At 34.5% G+C, this 17,965-nt stretch overlaps 1 long non-coding RNA gene across 1 annotated transcript in view; it reads left to right on the top strand.

Moving 5' to 3' along the window:
• The window catches only part of LOC306654182, a 111,031-nt gene extending 93,417 nt beyond the window's left edge, over positions 1–17,614 (top strand). Inside the window, exon 4 of the long non-coding RNA XR_013761896.1 lies at positions 17,346–17,614. This is a non-coding gene — a long non-coding RNA (uncharacterized lncRNA). The remainder of the gene's footprint in view (positions 1–17,345) is intronic.
• The last annotated feature ends 351 nt before the right edge of the window (positions 17,615–17,965 follow it).

The following is a 17,965-nucleotide window of genomic DNA, read 5'->3' as shown; positions in this document are numbered from 1 at the left end:
CAGCAAGTCTCATTTTAAGTATCTTACTCTCTGATTGCCGACTCCTCTTTCCACTTCTTATAATGCTCTCATTACAGTGGGGCCTATAATCACCAATCCTTGCATCTCCTAACCATTCTAAGCCCTTTCTTATATTCTCTTCCTTTCCCTGGGTAGATCTCATGGTGCATAATTATGATCACTGCATGAATTTTCCTCATCATCCTCTCTTTCTCTTCCTTCCTATATTATGATCACTCAACAAAACGCCAGTTAAAATCAATTCACTTTCGACTCTTCACTGGCATCTGGATAATTAAACATGGGAAATGCAAACACACACTCATGGCCAACAAACAAAAATCACATTATATTGACTATTCTCACTTTGAATTTTTGAGTATTTGTCTTAACCATGCACTTTGTACTAAACTAGCAGTCTTACTATATTCCCAAATTTATTCCCTCTCTGACATTTTTTGGTGACTAGTTCAGTTTCTCCTTTCCTTCCAAATGCTCAGTATTTCCTCCTTTCTGGGGATGACTTTAATTCAGTGAGAAAATAGAAGTCATCAGAGGGAAACTTCCACACTCTTCCCTTCCACATTTAATATTCTGCCTACCTTCCTCCTCTTACTGCAGATGAACTCTCTGCACATACCTTAGACCAATTTTCAGACAAGGGAATCTGAAGTCATAAATAGGGATACTAATTACAAAGCAAGTAATCTTTGCCAGACAAGACACAGAGTGCCAGATTTGCCATTTAATTCTCTATGTTGGCATCGAAAAAAATATAATTTAATGATTCATGTCATTATGGAAATGGATAGGACCCCACATTTAGTCTGTTCTTTCATTCTATAAGTTGAGGCCTCAAGAAGTAAAATGACTTTCCCGAGGTTATAAACCTTTTTTTAAAATAATTGGCAATTAGAGGAAAAATGGCAGGCAATGTAAGAGTAGCTTCACATTTTTTTGTAGCACTTACAAAAATTATCAAAAAGAAGTGAAAACAAAAGAAGAATGACCAATGCTATATCTAAAGAAGGATCAAAAGTCATTATCTAAATATACAACTTTAAGTCAAATTGAAATAAAATGGTGGCAATCTACACTGAATTCCTCTTTTAGAAAGTAATATAAAGTGAAGAATATGGTTTCTATCTTTTTAAAAAGTGTTTTAAAAACTCACTGATATTGTCCCAATTGTATTTCAGTTTGGAGGTGCGGAAATTAGGGGTAAAAATAGGGCAGAGAAAAATATGTTGATTGTTTTATTTAGAAGTCCCTTTCCCTTGTTATTTCAATACAGTAACCTCAATCCCTAGTTTGAATAGCCACCAAGTTTAGTCTTTTCTGTTCTGGGTCCAATAGTGGTGAAAAAGAGAAATAGGAAATAATCACTATGCACAATTGACCTGATCATGAGCAGCAAGCAGCAACTAATGAAGTCAGTGAAATAAATATGTGGTCAAGCCATACAGATCATAAAAGAAATATCTGCATTATGCTAAAATAGGGAAACGAAGTAACGTACAGAGAACTACCCACCTGCAAAGCTAACCAATATATCAGGAGGATTAAGGAGGGTCTATCAAAAATAGAATTCTCTATGACATCTGAGACATAAAACAGATCACTGAAATCTACCATATGCCCACTGCATATACAGAATTTATTAGGTTTCTGGATATTCAGAAAGAAAAATCTGAGGGAATACACCCACATATCTTGGAACTAATGAGGTTTGGATAAAATGACCCTATTCAGAAACGAGATCTATCAAATACATTTTGCTTCCACCCAAAGGAAAAACAAATGAAGAACCAGAACACGTAAAATTCAAATACAGAGGACACTTTGTAAGAAAATGCACTTCAAAAGAATATAAAATTTTTGAAACTTCTTTGAACACTTATGAAAATTGAAGAAAATTGGGCATCATGAAGTAATAGATAAAATATGAGGTAAATCAAGGAATAAGATGAAAAGGAAGCTAAGCTAGCAAAATTAATGAAAGAAAGTGAGAAGAAAATAACACCCCAGGAAAAAATTTAATGTATTAAAAACAACAAAAAGAAATTAGGCAATATAGAAAATCCAGTGACAGAAGACAGGATTATGAAAAGTCACACAAAAATAAGAGGTCAACATATATTATGCCACAAAACAACTCTTAGCAAATATAAAAAAAAAATAGAGATACTATTCTGCATTCTATCTGAACATAATGGAATAAAATTAGAAATAAATCATAAAATAAAAAATAGAAACTACTCCAACACCTGGAGACTAAATAATACACTACTGAATGAACAATGGATAGCAGAAGACATCAGGGAGGAGACAAAAAAAAATTCTTAGAGGTAAATGAGTACACTAATACAACATACCAAAATCTCTGGGCCACTATAAAGTCTATGCTAAGAGGAAAGTTCATTGTATTGAGTTTATTCATTAAAAGAATAAAAAGTCAACAACTAAATGACCTGACATTACATCTCAAAGCCCTAGAAAAAAAGAGAACAGATCAACACCAAAAATAGTAGAAGACAGGAAATAATTAAAACAGAGCTGAAATCAATGAAAGTGAAACAAAAGGAACAATTGAAAAAAATTGACCAAACAATTGGTTCTTTGGAAAAAAATCAATAAAATTAATAAACCCTTAGCCATACTAACAAAGAGAGAGAAAACTCAAATTACTAAAATTAGTGATGAAAAAGGAAATATAACAATGGACACTACTGAAATACAGAAGATAATTAGAAACTATTCTGAAAATTTAAACTCCAATAAAGTAGAAAATCTCAAAGATGTTGACAAATTTCTAGAGACATATGATCCACCCAAACTGAATCAGGAGGACATACACAATTTAAACAGATCAATTTCAAGCAATGAAACAGAAGAAGTCATCAAAAATCTACCACCTCAGAAAATCTCAGAACCACATAGATTCTCAGCTGAGTTCTACAAAGAACTTTCAAAGAAGAACTAATACCAATACTCCTCAAATTATTCCATAAAATAGAAAATGAGGGAATTCTTCCAAACTCATTCTATGAGGCTAGTATTACTCTGATACCCAAACCAGGCAAAGACATATCAAGGAATGAAAATTTCAGGCCAATATCTCTGATGAACATAGATGTAAAAATTCTCATAGCTCAGATAGAGCACTAATCTCCAGCATCTATAAAGACCTCAAAAAACTCTACACCAAGAATACAAATAATCCAATCAACAAATTGGCTAAAGAAATGAACAGACACTTCACAGAAGAAGATCTACAAGTAATCAACAGACATATGAAAAAATGTTCAACTTCTCTAGTAATAAGAGAAATGCAAATCAAAACTACCCTAATATTCCATCTCACCCCAATTAGAATGGCGATTATCAAGAATACAAGCAACAATAGGTGTTGGCAAGGATGTGGGGAAAAAGGTACACTCATACATTGCTGGTGGGGTTGCAAATTAGTGCAGCCAATCTGGAAAGCAGTGTGGTGATTCCTCAGAAAGCTTGGAATGGAACCACCATTTGACCCAGCTATCCCACTCCTTGGCCTATACCCAAAGGACTTAAAATCAGCATACTACAGAGATACAGCCACATCAATGTTCATAGCTGCTCAATTCACAATAGCCAGATTGTGGAACCAACATAGATGCCCTTCAATTGATGAATGGGTAAAGAAACTGTGGCATATATATACAATGGAATATTGCTCCACCATAAAGTATAATAAAATTATGGCATTTGTAGGCAAATGGATGAAACTGGAGAATATCATGCTAAGTGAGATAAGCCAATCTCAAAAATCCATAAGCACAAGAAATAAAAACAAGAATCAATAAATGGGATGGATTCAAACTGAAAAGCTTTTCTCAGCAAAGAACACAATCAATAATGTGAAGAGAGACCCTACAGAATGGGAGAAAATTACCACATACACATCAGATAGAGCACTCATCTCCAGGATATTTACAGATCTCAAAACACTTAACACCAAAAATACAAAAAATGAAATCAATAAAATGGGCTAAAGAACTGAACAGACACTTCACAGAATAAGATATACATTCAATTGACAAATATATGAAAAGATGTTCAACAACTCTAGCAATTAGAAACTACTAGCAAATCAAAACTACTCTAAGATTTCATCTTATGACTGTCAGAATGGCAATTATCAAGAATACAAGTAACAGTAAGTGTTGGTGAGGTGTGAAGAAAAGGGTACACTCATTCTTTGTTGGTGGGACTGCACATTGATGCAATCACTCTGGAAGCATTATGGAGATTCCTTAGAAAACTTGGAATGGAACCACCTTTTGATCCAGCTAACCCACTCCTCAATCTATACACAAAGGACTTAAAATCAGCATACCACAACTATGCAGCCACATCAAAATTTATAGCAGCTTAATTCACAATAGTTAAACTGTGGAACCAACCTAAATACCCTTTAGCAAATGAATGAGAAAAGAAATTGTGGTATGTCTACACAATGAAATATTATTCAGCCTTAAAGAAGAATAAAATTATGGCATTTGCTGGTAAATGGATGGAGTTGGAGAATATCATGCTAAGCAAAATAAGCCAATCCCAAAAAACCAAAAGCCAAATGTTTTCTCTGATAAGTGGTTATTGATTCATAGTGACGGGGGATAAGGGAAGAATGGAGAAACTTTGGATACTGCAGAGGCGGGGAGGGAAGGGGGTATAAGTGTAGGAAAGATGATGGAATGAGAAGGACATTATTACCCTATGTATGTGTAAGATTGCACATATGGTGTGGCTGCATCATGTACAACCAGAGAAGTGAAAAGCTGTGCTCCATTTTTGTACAATGAGTCAACATGTGTTCTGCTGTCATGTATAACTAATTAGAAGAAAAAAAATTAAAAATTTAAAAATCAAAGGGTTAGTTTAGAAAAAACTTTAAAAAACGAGGTCAAGAGTCAAGCACTTAAAACATGCTAGAGTAGATGTGAAGAACAATTGAAAGCCAACTTCTACTTATTATATAATGGAGATGGAGGTGGGAATCAAAATAAATGAACACACAAAAATTAAAAGAAAAATCTCCAGGACTAAAAATGAAAACCCAAATCAATAGGTCAAAAAATGTCACTTGTTATAGAAAAATCCTTAGAATGAATGAGTTTGTAATATATATTTGTTATTAAACTGTAAGGGTAAAGAAAAAGTTTAGAATTTAGAAAGAAGCAGATCTCTTAAAAAGAGGTATTGGGGCTCAGATTTTTTTCACATTATAATTATGAAGATGATGGAACACATTCTATAGAATTTTCAGGTATAAGCCACGTGTATTAAATAACAATATTCTTAAGACAAAAATTATACTTCTAATATATAATGCAGGACTCACATCTGAGTTGGTAAAATTTTACTTAGGCCATAATTCAGACTTTCATTTCCAAAATGTGATGCATTTAATTCCACAGTTGTCATATAGATCAAATAAAAATATAAAATGGCCAGTTTAATTTAAATTAACATAAAAAGTAAATAATCATTTAGTGTAAGTATGGCCCATAAAATATTTGGAATATATCTACACTGAAAGAGTATTCCTTTTTTATCTGAAATTCGTACATAACTGGACATCCTGTATTGCTTGCAACCCTAAGTAATCTGAAAAGTATCCTCAATTCCCAACTAGAACTATTGGACTTTTATTAAAAAGACAAACTATCTTTTAAAATGTGCAACTGAGTTCCTAAGAAAGTAAAAGAAATATTTAGAGGATCAAATGGAAGAGAATTTGGTAAACTGAAACCTAAACTATGGAAATTAACAGCTGATCATAGTAATCAGAATGCATGTTTTTGGCCATTTAGGAACAAAGATTTGGAGGGCACAAAGAGGTGAGCAGGATCTGAGGCCTCTCTACAAGCCATGGCTCTGGAAGGTTACAGAATCTCCACAAAACGGTAGACTAAGAAAATATGCTCACCAACAAAAGGATACAGTCTGAAATGTGTTTGTCATGGCTCAGATGGTGAGTTAACCAAAATAAAAGCACTCCCCTGGGAATTCAAACATGTACGTTTTCCCTCAAATTTGAACTTGTGGGCCTGAAAATCTTAAAGAGATTAATGAATTTCAAGTCATCCCAAATCAGTAAATTGGTTGTGTAGTGCATCTGCTAGTTCAAATTCCCTTCGAAGAAATGCACACTGAATCCAAGTCTTACAGTAGTTGCACAGAAAAAGTCACACAACCATTAGACACTGTGCCAAATGACAAAATACATCAAGAAACAAGCCACTACAGAGAAGGATCATCAGACATAAAACAAATGAAGAGGTGAAAAGGAAAGCAAACAAATCAGCAGAATTAGAACCTTGGGAGCTTCTTAAAAGTAAAAATAGGTCATTAGAACTAAATTTTAAATTCTGAGGATGAACTAACAGAAAATTAGACACATTTGAAAAGAGAACGAGCAAACAGAAATGCAGAGCTGAAGTAGTTATCCAGAGTGCAGCGCAGCAAGACAAAATCGTGGATAGTATGGAACAGAAGTTAAAAACATGAAAGATAGAAACTGGGATCTCTGACACGTGTCCAGTAGTGCTCTGGAAGAAAAACTAATTAGAATGGAGTTAAATCAGTACTCGAATAGATCATTCCAGGATTAAGGAAAGATTTCTCATGCAGAACAAATAAGAAATACACATTTGAATATATGGTGTTTTAAACCTGGAAAAATAGATGACAAGAACACCTTAAAATACAATTCTGCTGATGAGTGTGTACTTTGATCAACCCTTCCAAAGGACAATTTAAAAATATTTATGCTGATTAAAATGTCCATATCTTTTAAGTTTGTGATTCTCAGAGTTTATTTTAAGGAAATACTCTGACAACAGAGAATGTTGATCTTTGTATAATTTATAACAGTACTTTGCAGACAATTTAACTATCCTCTGGTAGAAACATAATACATAAAGTATAACATAATAGTACCTTGGGAAAATATGCAGCATTAAAAAGGCCGTTACATGTCTGTATCTACATTCATCTGCAAGAGAAGATTTCCATGACTATTGTCAATGAGTAAAGCAGATAGCAGAACAGTATGTGTCATATAGTCCCATCATGTAAAGTTACATGTACATTAATGCTTATATATAAACTGAATTATTCCATTGTCCACATGTGTGTGGTTCCATATAAATAAAAGGTGGTCCAAAAGGACACTGGAGTGGTCTAAAAGAGTGAAAGTCGTTATCTCTGAATATTAGGATTTCAGAGAATTTTGGCTGTCCTTGCTGTACATTTCTGTACTGTACTGTGATTCTTTTCTAAAGAAGCATTTTAAACACACACATACACACACACACTGAGAGAGAGAGAGAGAGAGAGAGAGAGAGAGAGAGAGAGAGAGCATCCCTGACTTCTTGAGTCTTGGGATAGTATTATTTTCACTATGCGTGAGACCATTTTGATGATATGCCATTTTGACTGGTACATATAGAGCTTTTTATACAACCATAATTGTGTTATTCTTTTTTTCTAATTCTAATTTTATTAATTAAAATGTGTTATAATTGACATTTTTTAAATCCCTCAAGCATTTTTTTAATTTTTACCGAATGTATTTTGATTCATTGTACACAAATGGGGTACAACTTTTCGTTTCTATGGTTGTACATGATGTAGATTCACACAATTCATGTAATCATACATGTACATAGGATAATGATGTCTGTCTCATTCCGCCATCTTTCATACCCCTGCCCCTCCCCCTCTCATTTCCCTCTACATAATATAAAGTTCCTCCATTCTTCTCTTCCCCCCAACCCCAACCCCCAACCCCATTATATATCATCTTCCACTTATCAGGGAAAACATTCGGCCTTTAGTTTTTTGGGATTGGCTTATTTCACTTAGCATGATATTCTCCAATTTCATCCATTTACCAGCAAATTGAATATTGTGCTTCCTTATTTTCTGACATGACATTTGCTTAAGGCCCATCTTGTATTCTCCCTGATACAGAAGTAGAATCAATTTTATTCTTCTTTATGGCTTAATAATATCCCATTGTGCATGTATAGCACATTTTCTTTATCCACTCATCTGTTGAAGGGCATCTAGGTTAGTTCTACAATCTAGCCATTGTGAATTGAGTTGCTGTAAACACTGATGTGGCTGCATTACTGTAGTATGCTGATTTTAAGTCCTTTGGGTATAAACCAAAGAGTGGGATAACTGGGTCAAATGGTGGGTCCATTCCAAGTTTTCTGAGGAATCTCCATACTGCTTTCCAGAGTAGCTGCACCAATTTGCAACTCCACCAGCAATGAACAAGTGTGAATTTTTCCCCACATTCTTTCTTTACCTTTTTAAAATGTATGTAGGATATGCATTCTCACATATCAGTTAATTAGTGAACAAATTAATTTTGATAAATCTATGTATATGAGGATAAAAGAAAGATATTAATTAGTACCAGAGGAAAGAATTTCATCATCCAGAAAAAAATATAACAGGAGACCAAAGTCTTTTAGCTTAAAAGAAAACAAACAAACAAAAAAGAAGATAGCTAACACTAAATAGATGCTTATGCATCCACAGCTATTCTTGATGTTTGGTCATTTATATAATAAATTAATTTTTTCTAAAGCTTCAAATAAAGCTGCTTAAAATTCCAAATAAAAATACTGAGAATAGTACCATTTTCTTAAGACATTAAATAAAACAAAAAAATTCAAGTAGTTTGCTGATCTAACTCTTCTCAGGTATTTAATTTAAGAGTTGAATTTTCAAAAGTTTATCCTCATGTTACATTGCTAGTTTAAAAAAAAACTTGTGGTAACACAATAGTGATAATGCCTAGATCTTGATTTCTAAATACCATACTCTAACAAAAAGAACCAGATCTTCTTGAAGAAATGGTTGATTCTACTTCTGCATCAGGGAGAATACAAGATGGGCCTTAAGCTAATGTCATGTCAGAAAATAAGGAAATACAATATTCAAACAACAACAACACAAAAAGGACAGGGACATGTCAAGTAGACAGGGAAGCCACTCTGAATAAGCCTTCAGTATCCAAAGCTGAAATAGTTTAATCAACAAAGTCCAGAGTATAAAATAAATATACGTGAGTCCATACTAATATAAATAATTACTACCTTGAGTGTGAACTGCACTTAATGACTCTTTTCCAACTAGGAGAGTTTGAAAGGGAGGAATAGCATCTTTATAGTAAGGGATCTTATTAATATTGCCTTAAATGATTGAACTTACCACCAGTGATAAGTTATGTACATTGCCTCAAAATTCTCAAAGTCATTGAAGATGAGGAAAGACCAAGTACCTTTCAGAGACATGAAGACACGAGGGAAAAAATTACTAAGTACAGTATGATAGCCTTTATGGATCCTGGAACAAGAGGAATACTAATGGAGATACTGATAAAATATGAATAATATCTGTAGTTTAGTTACCATAAATGTAGTAATGTTGATATCTTAGTTTTGACAAATGTACCATGAAATTTAAGATCTTAATGCTGTGAGAAACTGGTTGAAGAGTATAAAGGAAACATCTCTTTTATCCTTGAAACTTTTCTATAATATAAAATTATTCCAAAATTTATTCTGAAGAATTAAAGTCCACTTACTATAGTGATACATGCATACCCATGTTTATAGCAGCACAATTCACAATAGCCTATCAATGGATTAATGGATAAAGAAAGGAGTTTTATTCAGCCATAAAGAAAAATGAAATTATGGAATTTTCAGGAAAATGAATGAATTGGAGACCATCATGTTAAGTGAAATAAGTCAAACTCAGAAGGTTAAGGGTCCTATTTTCTCTCAAATGCAGAAATTAGAGAGGAAAAAGGGAAACAAAGATGGGGATGGATCTCCTGAAAATCAAAGGGAGATAGATAGAGAAGAGGGATCAAGGTGTGGTAGGTAGGAAGGGGGAAAATGCTGAGGAATGATATTGGCCAAATTATATTGTTATATTGTGTACATGTACAAATATGTAACAATGAATCTCATCAACCATAAAGTACCAATAAAAAATGTAAATTAAATCCATACACACCTATTAGAATGGCTAAAATCCCAAACTGACAACACCAAATGCTGGCAATGATATAGAGCAAGAGGAACTCTCATTCATTGCTGATTGGAATGCAAAACGTTGCAACCACTTTGGAAGACAGATTGCTGTTCTTTACAAAACTGAGTATATTCTTAGTATTCAGTCCAACAGTTGTCCTCCTTGCTATTTACCTACATGAGCTGAAAACGTAGAATCAACTGAAAAAAACCAACATGAATATTTAAAGCAGTTTTATTAATAGTTTCTAAAAATTGGAAGCAACTGAAATATCCTTCAACAGATGAGTGAATAGACATTAGTTCATCCATCTGATGGAATATTACTCAACACCAAAGTGAACTATCAAACCACAAAAAGACATGGATGCTAAGTAAAAATAAGCCAATATGAAAATGCTACTTGCTGTAAGATTCCAACTATATGACATTCTAAAAAAGACAAGACTAGAGAGACAATAAAAAATATCAATGATTGCCAGAGTTTCAGAGGAGGGAGGGAGGGATAAACAGGTGGAGCACAGAGGATTTTTTTAAGGCAATAAAACTATTCTAAGACACTGTAATGATGTTCATGTGTCATACATTTGTCAAAATTTGTAGAATACCCACACAAAAAGTGAGCTCTAACATAAACTATAGATTTGAGGTAATAATAATTTAGCAATATTGACTCATCAGTTGTAACAAATATACCACACTAATCCAATATGTCAATAGAGGAAAGTAGGGAGAGTGTTGGGATATGTGGGAGTTCTGCATTTTCCTCTTCAATTTTCTATAACACTGAAATTAACCCCAAAATACAGTCTACTGTTTTTTTTAAGGAGGTCAAAATTTAAAAGAAATGTGGTAGATATATGATGCAGTAAATATCTTGAAATGGTAATGATGATCAGTGGTGCTACAGATACTCAGTGTAAAACTCTAATTTGGTGTTTGACATTTTTATAATTAATGTGAAAAATCATTGCACATTTTATTAGGAAAAAAAGCACAGTAAGGTTCAAATAAACCTGTGGAATTTAATTCTAACTGCATTATGCATTTCTCATACGATTCTTGACTTAGCTACTTCAATGACTAACCTAAATTATGAAACCTAGTTGGTCCTGTCTTCATAACGTAGAATATAGATAAAATTGCATTATTACTTATTAATTACAAAATACAACTAGATGTTAACCTGATGTTACCTCATCAACAGAAAAATGTGAGCAGTGCTTTGTAGCTTTTTAAACAATACCAATGACATGGTAGTAGAATCTGCCCTGGAATGTCGATGTTCTTGTTATGATTTAGCACTGTTTTATTTACCATCCAAAAACATATTTTTATTACTCACTACAACATGACAATAATTCCAGTTTTGAATAGTGAATGTTTCTCATTATGAATTTAAATACACAGAATGTTTGCTCTGTTTTCAGTCACTACACTGCGTAAAAATGGTGTATTAAAAATAGTATGACATATTTGCATATTTATCTGTATTAAAAGCCTCATGAAACAGTTATTGCAGATACACAACTATTGCTTTTTAACTATTTTTTAAAAGAATCATGTCTTCTGTACTACATAAAATACATACATATTTGGTCTGAGCCAAAGGAGTTGCAAGCATATTGACAGAGGAGAATTATAAATTTTTAGATGTTATGTCCAAGTGATAAATTTTTAACCCAAAATGATAAACTTGTTCCTTTGCCAAGTCAGATATCATATATTGTAAACAGAAAGTAATTCTGGAAGTTCCTACGAATTATGGCTGCATTTCAGCATAGAGAGTATTTACCTACTCTACAGAGTGCATTAAAGAGTGCTGCTTTATATCAGCCATGTTACAGAGAACAGTCCACTCTGTGACAATTTCTCTTGTAACATAATGAACCATTTCTAAAAGCATTTTTTATATCTTCATGAAAGCCAATAGTAACATCTTTCTTTATAATGAAAAGGGAAACTTTAATGCCCCTGTAATGCTAGCTACTATCATCTTATAGTTGCCAGAAGAGAACCCCAAATTGAAAAACATACATATTAAATATTTCACTATTCTCTCTAGAATTTTAATGTGGACTTTCTTTGGGTTTAAAAAAAAAAATTTGTGTTTTTTCAATTCAATGATCTTATCATGATTAATTGATTACCATATAATTCAAATGAATACCAGAAGTTCTCTTTTTAGTATCTAAATTACACTGCTTGTTTGTGGGTTTTTTTTTTTTTTTTCTTTTAAAAAGCTTTAAACATAGTTGAATCACAGATCTAACATTTTATAATTCAATTTCACAAAGCTAGCATAATAGGAGGGTCCTTTTAAAAGAGAGGATTATCATATATTAAATTAAAAGTTTGCCACTTTGCAGCATTAATCCTGTTAGAAAAAGATAATTTCTGTCTAACTCAATCAGCAAGAGGTCTTTATTGCCCTAAGTATTAATTGATTAGGTTCTCATTAAGGTCAAAAGTACACTTGGCTGACCAGAGGCGGCCAATTAGCAAATTGTCAGCCATGCTTATTTACATTGACTGAACATAATGGTGGTTATTTGACTGTCAAGTCAGAAGGTCACTGAATCTTTTGTGCACTTTGCCCTCCGAAAGGGCAACAGTCATTCAGACACCAGAATGCATTCAGAACAAAGATTTAGTTTATTAGTTATTGACTTAAATCACTCTTAGAAACAGGTGTTTCATTCTCTTTGAACAAACAGTATATCATTTCTTTGTAAAATTCTTGAGATTCAGTTGAAATTTTGTGGTTGACTGTGTCTGAGGATTCTTGTTCAGCAAGCAGCTTGCACTTGAAACTTTAATTAGATTTTTAAAGAGCAGACTTATCCGATGACTATATCCTTTCTTCTGCTACATGGCTTTGCTATAATTGCAGCAAATTGGACACACAGGTGCTGAAATGACTCTGGAACACAAGTCTCAAAGTTTTTGAGGGGTATAATGAACCAAATTTGAGTTTCACTCTAATGAGAACATTAAAGCTATATCTTTTGATGAATGTAAGCTATGTCTTTTGACTACCTACTGCTGACACAGGAGACTGTTCCTATAGAACAAAGGGGAAATGAAAATTCAAGGTGATTCATAAATCAGTAAGCTAATATTTCTGCCTATCTTTGCAATGATTTTTTTATCATTCTAAAGTATTACATCTAATTTTTATAATGGTGATGTGACTAGTTATGTTTGTTAGCATTTTATTTTTTCTATTAATCTTCTTTTACCAAAATTTGATATAATTATCCCTTACATTTTTATTATAGATTTAAATATCATGAATGATTCCATGAATTAGATGTTAAGGAGAAAATACTCTGTGTTAGCACATCACTTTACAAATTGTGCCTCCAGTTTAAACTAGAAACCCATAAGTCAGCCTAGATTCTTCCCTTTGCACTCAGCCTTGCTAAATAAGCATCCTATCAAAAATCAGAGTCCATTGTCCTATTTATAAAATATCATCAGTAGACATATGCTTTCTCTAGGTTAGTTCAATGATTGGCACACATAAGCACTCAATAAAAATTTACTGATCTACCTGTCTATTTTGGTACCAATACCATGCCGTTTTTGTTACTATTGCTTTGTAACAGAGTTGAAGATCTGGTATTGCGATACCCCCTGCTTCGCTCTATCTACTGAGGATTGCTTTAGCTATTCTGGGTTTCTTATTCTTCCAGATGAATTTCATGATTGCTTGCTCTATTTCTGTAAGGTACACCATTGGGATTTTAATTGGAATTGCATTGAATTTATACAGCACTTTTGGTAGGATGGCCATTTTGACAATATTAATTCTGCCTATCCAAGATCATGGGAGATCTTTCCATCTTCTAAGGTTTTCTTTAATTTCTTTCTTTAGTGTTCTGTAGTTCTCATTGTAGAGGTCTTTCACCTCTTTTGTGAGATTGATTCCCAAGTATTTTATTTTTTTTGATGCTATTGTGAATGGGGTAGTTTTCCTAATTTCTCTTTCTGAAGATTCATCACTTATGTATAAAAATGCGTTGGATTTATGGGCATTGATCTTGTAACCTGCTACTTTACTGAATTCACTTATGAGTTCTAAGAGTTTTCTGGTGGAATTTCCAGGATCCTCTAAATATATAATCATGTCATCAGCGAACAGGGATAGTTTGAGTTCTTCTTTTCCAATTCATATCCCTTTAATTTCTTTGGTTTGTCTAATTGCTCTGGCCAGAGTCTCAAGAACGATGTTGAATAGAAGTGGTGAAAGAGGGCATCCCTGTCTTATTCCAGATTTTAGGGGGACTGCTTTTAGTTTTTCACCATTTAGAATGATATTGGCCATGGGCTTAGCGTCGATGGCCTTTACAATGTTAAGGAATGAAACTAAATCCCTGTCTCTCACCTTGCACAAAACTCAACTCAAAATGGACCAAGGACCTCAGAATCAGACCAGAGACCCTGCATCTTATAGAAGAAAAAGTAGGTCCAAACCTTCAACTTGTTGGCTTAGGATCAGACTTCCTTAACAGGACTCCCATAGCACAAGAAATAAAAGCTAGAATCAATAACTGGGATAGATTCAAACTAAAAAGCTTTCTCTCAGCAAAGGAAACTATCAGTAATGTGAAGAGAGAGCCTACACAGTGGGATAATATCTTTGCCACTCATATTTCAGATAGAGCGCTAATTTCCAGAATCTATAAAGAACTCAAAAAACTCTACACCAAGAATACAAATAATCCAATCAACAAATGGGCTAAGGAAATGAACAGACACTTCACAGAAGAAGATGTACAAGCAATCAACAGTATAAGAAAAAATGTTCAACATCTCTAGTAATAAGAGAAATGCAAATCAAAACTACCCTAAGATTTCATCTCACCCCAATTAGAATGGCGATTATCAAGAACACAAGCAACAATAGGTGTTGGCAAGGATGTGGGGAAAAAGGTACATACATTGCTGGTGGGGTTGCAAATTAGTGCAGCCACTCTGGAAAGCAGTATGGAGATTCCTCAGAAAGCTTGGAATGGAACCACCATTTGACCCAGCTATCCCACTCCTTGGCCTATACCCAAAGGACTTAAAATCAGCACACTACAGAGATACAGCCACATCAATGTTCATAGCTGCTCAATTCACTATAGCCAGATTGTGAAACCAACCTAGATCTTCTTCAGTTGATGAATGGATAAAGAAACTGTGGCATATGTATACAATGGAATATTACTCCACCATGAAGAATGATAAAATAATGGCATTTGCAGGCAAATGGATGAAATCGGAGGATATCATGCTAAGTGAGATAAGCCAATCTCAAAAAACTAAAGGACAAATGATCTCGCTGATAAGCGGATGAGGACATATAAGGGGGGGTAGGAGGGGTTAGCGTTAGGGTTAGAGTTAGGTTTAGGGTTAGGGATAAGGAGGGTGGTAAGAATGGAGGAAGGAAGGACTGTATAGAGGGAAAAGAGGGGTGGGAGGGGTGGGGGGGAAGGGAAATATAACAGAATGAATCAAACAACATTGCCCTATGTAAATTTATGATTTTTAATTAAAATAAATACATATAAAAAATTTACTGAATAAATAAGTGAATGTGATAATTAACTTTATGCTACATATGAATGTAAACTGTGACAAAATAGTAATTTTATGATTTAAAAGAACTCACTAAATTAACCTTTCCACTAGTATTAAATTATTAATTATACTTTTCCAGACTATTGTAAGAAACAATAAGTTTTAATTCAGTTATGTAACAAAATCAACAGCACCAAATACAAAAATAGAATGAGAGTCAAAGGAAAAAATTCCTACCCTGATTCTTGAGAAACTAAGCTGTCAAATATTTGAAGAAAAAAAGTTGCTATATCATCAAAACATTTCCTTCATTCATAGAATCATAATTTTTTTCAGATGATTCAACATTAGAATTTAATAGATAATATTTGCATGTTATCTTCTTGTACTCTATGTAATATTTGCATATTACATTACCTAAAGTCATTTTAATAATCATAAAATATAGATATGATGATTGTTGTTTTACAGATAAGAAAACTGTCTTCACAGTGTGTGTTAGTCAACTTTTCATCATTGTGACTGAAATACCTGACAAGAACAACTTAGAAGTGGAAAATTTTATTTTGGGCTCACAGTTTTAGCAGTTTAGTCCTTGATCAGCTGACCATTGCTCTGGGCCAAAGTGAGGCAGAACATCATGGAGGAAGGGTATGGTGGAGAAGTGCTGCTTCATTCATAATGGCCAGGAAGTAGAGAGAGGGGAAGGGACTACAGGGGAGATGAACCCTTCCAGAACACACCTCCAGTGACCCATCTCCTCTAGTTACACCCCACCTGCCTACAGTTACCACCCAGTTAGCCCATTCAAACTAGGATGGACTGATTATATTATACCTCTCGTAAACTAATCATATTGCCTTCTGTCTCAACACAGAAGTGTTAGGACATCTCCTATCCAAAACATAACATTCTACTCCTCCTCCCCAAAAGTTTAAGTCCATCTCACAATGCAAAATGCATTTAATCTATCTCAAAGAGTGTTCATAGCCAGGCATGGTGATGCACACCTGTAATCCCAACAGCTTGGGAGGCTGAGACAGGAGGACCACCAGTTCAGGCAGCCTCAGAAAAAGTGAGGTGCCAAGCAACTCAATGAGACCCTGTCTCTAAATAAAATACAAAATAGGACTGGGGATGTGGCTCCATGGGCAAGTACCCCTGAGTTCAATCCCTGTGCCTACCCCCCGACAAAAAAAGAGTGCTCATACTCTTAACAGTTCCAACATTTCTCTAGAGTCTAAGTCCAAAATTTAATCTTAGGCTGAAGACAGACTTTTTGCCATAAGACCCTGTAAAGATCAAAAGCAAGTTCTGTGCATCCAATATATAATGGCACAAAGTAAACATTTCCATTCCCATTGGAGGAATAGGGGCATAGCGAGAAAGATGGGACCAAAGCAAGACCAAAACCCAGTCAGGAAAACTTTACATCCTGTAACTCCACATCCAGCATCCAGGGTATATGTTGGCCAGATGTGACTCCAAAGGACTTGGGCAGTCCTGTCCCTTTGACCTTGTTGATTGGAGCTTACATGGTCTTTCTCAGCCTGGCGCTCTCCATGGCTACTGGCTCTCCTTAGCCGTCAATGTTACTGGCATCTCTTATTTTCTAGGATCTCCATTCCAGCTTCAGCTTCAGTTTTACAGGTTCACTCATATCCCTTTCAGGGGCTGCCCACAGGGATTCCAGCCTGCTATACTTTGCCTAGCCTCCCAGACCTTCCTATGAAATCTCCTTGGAAACCTCCATGACCTCCTAGCTTCAGCATCCTGCATTCCTGCAGAAATAGCACAGTGGGAATGACACCAAGTTCTGCCACCAGCTTGAGCAGTAGTGGGCTGCCTTGAAACAAAGCTGCAACAATCTCTGAGTGCTTGGGTAGCCATGCATGGTGAAACAAATCCTGGGGAAACAACTTTTTAGGCACCCATGTGTAATCAGGGCATCACCATTATCTCTCTTTTTTTAATTGTAAACAAATGGTTTACATGTTGTTTCTCTGTTTGTACATGGAGTAAAGGCATACCATTTGTGTAATCATAAATTTACATAGGGCAATGTTGTTTGATTCATTCTGTTATTTTTTTCCCTTCCCTCCACCCCTCCCACCCCTCTTTTCCCTCTACACAGTCCTTCCTTCCTCCATACTTGCCTCCCTCCCTAACCCTAACTCTAACCCTAACACTAACCCCTCCCTCCCCCCATTATGTGTCATCATCCACTTATTAGCGATATCATTCATCCTTTGGTTTTTTGAGATTGGCTTATCTCACTCAGCATGATATTC

Source organism: Sciurus vulgaris (assembly GCF_902686455.1).
Source record: "Sciurus vulgaris genome assembly, chromosome: 2".
Classification (NCBI taxonomy): Eukaryota; Metazoa; Chordata; class Mammalia; order Rodentia; family Sciuridae; genus Sciurus; species Sciurus vulgaris.
The sequence above is the reverse complement of the archived record's forward strand: the minus strand, read 5'-3'. Positions and strand labels throughout refer to the sequence as shown.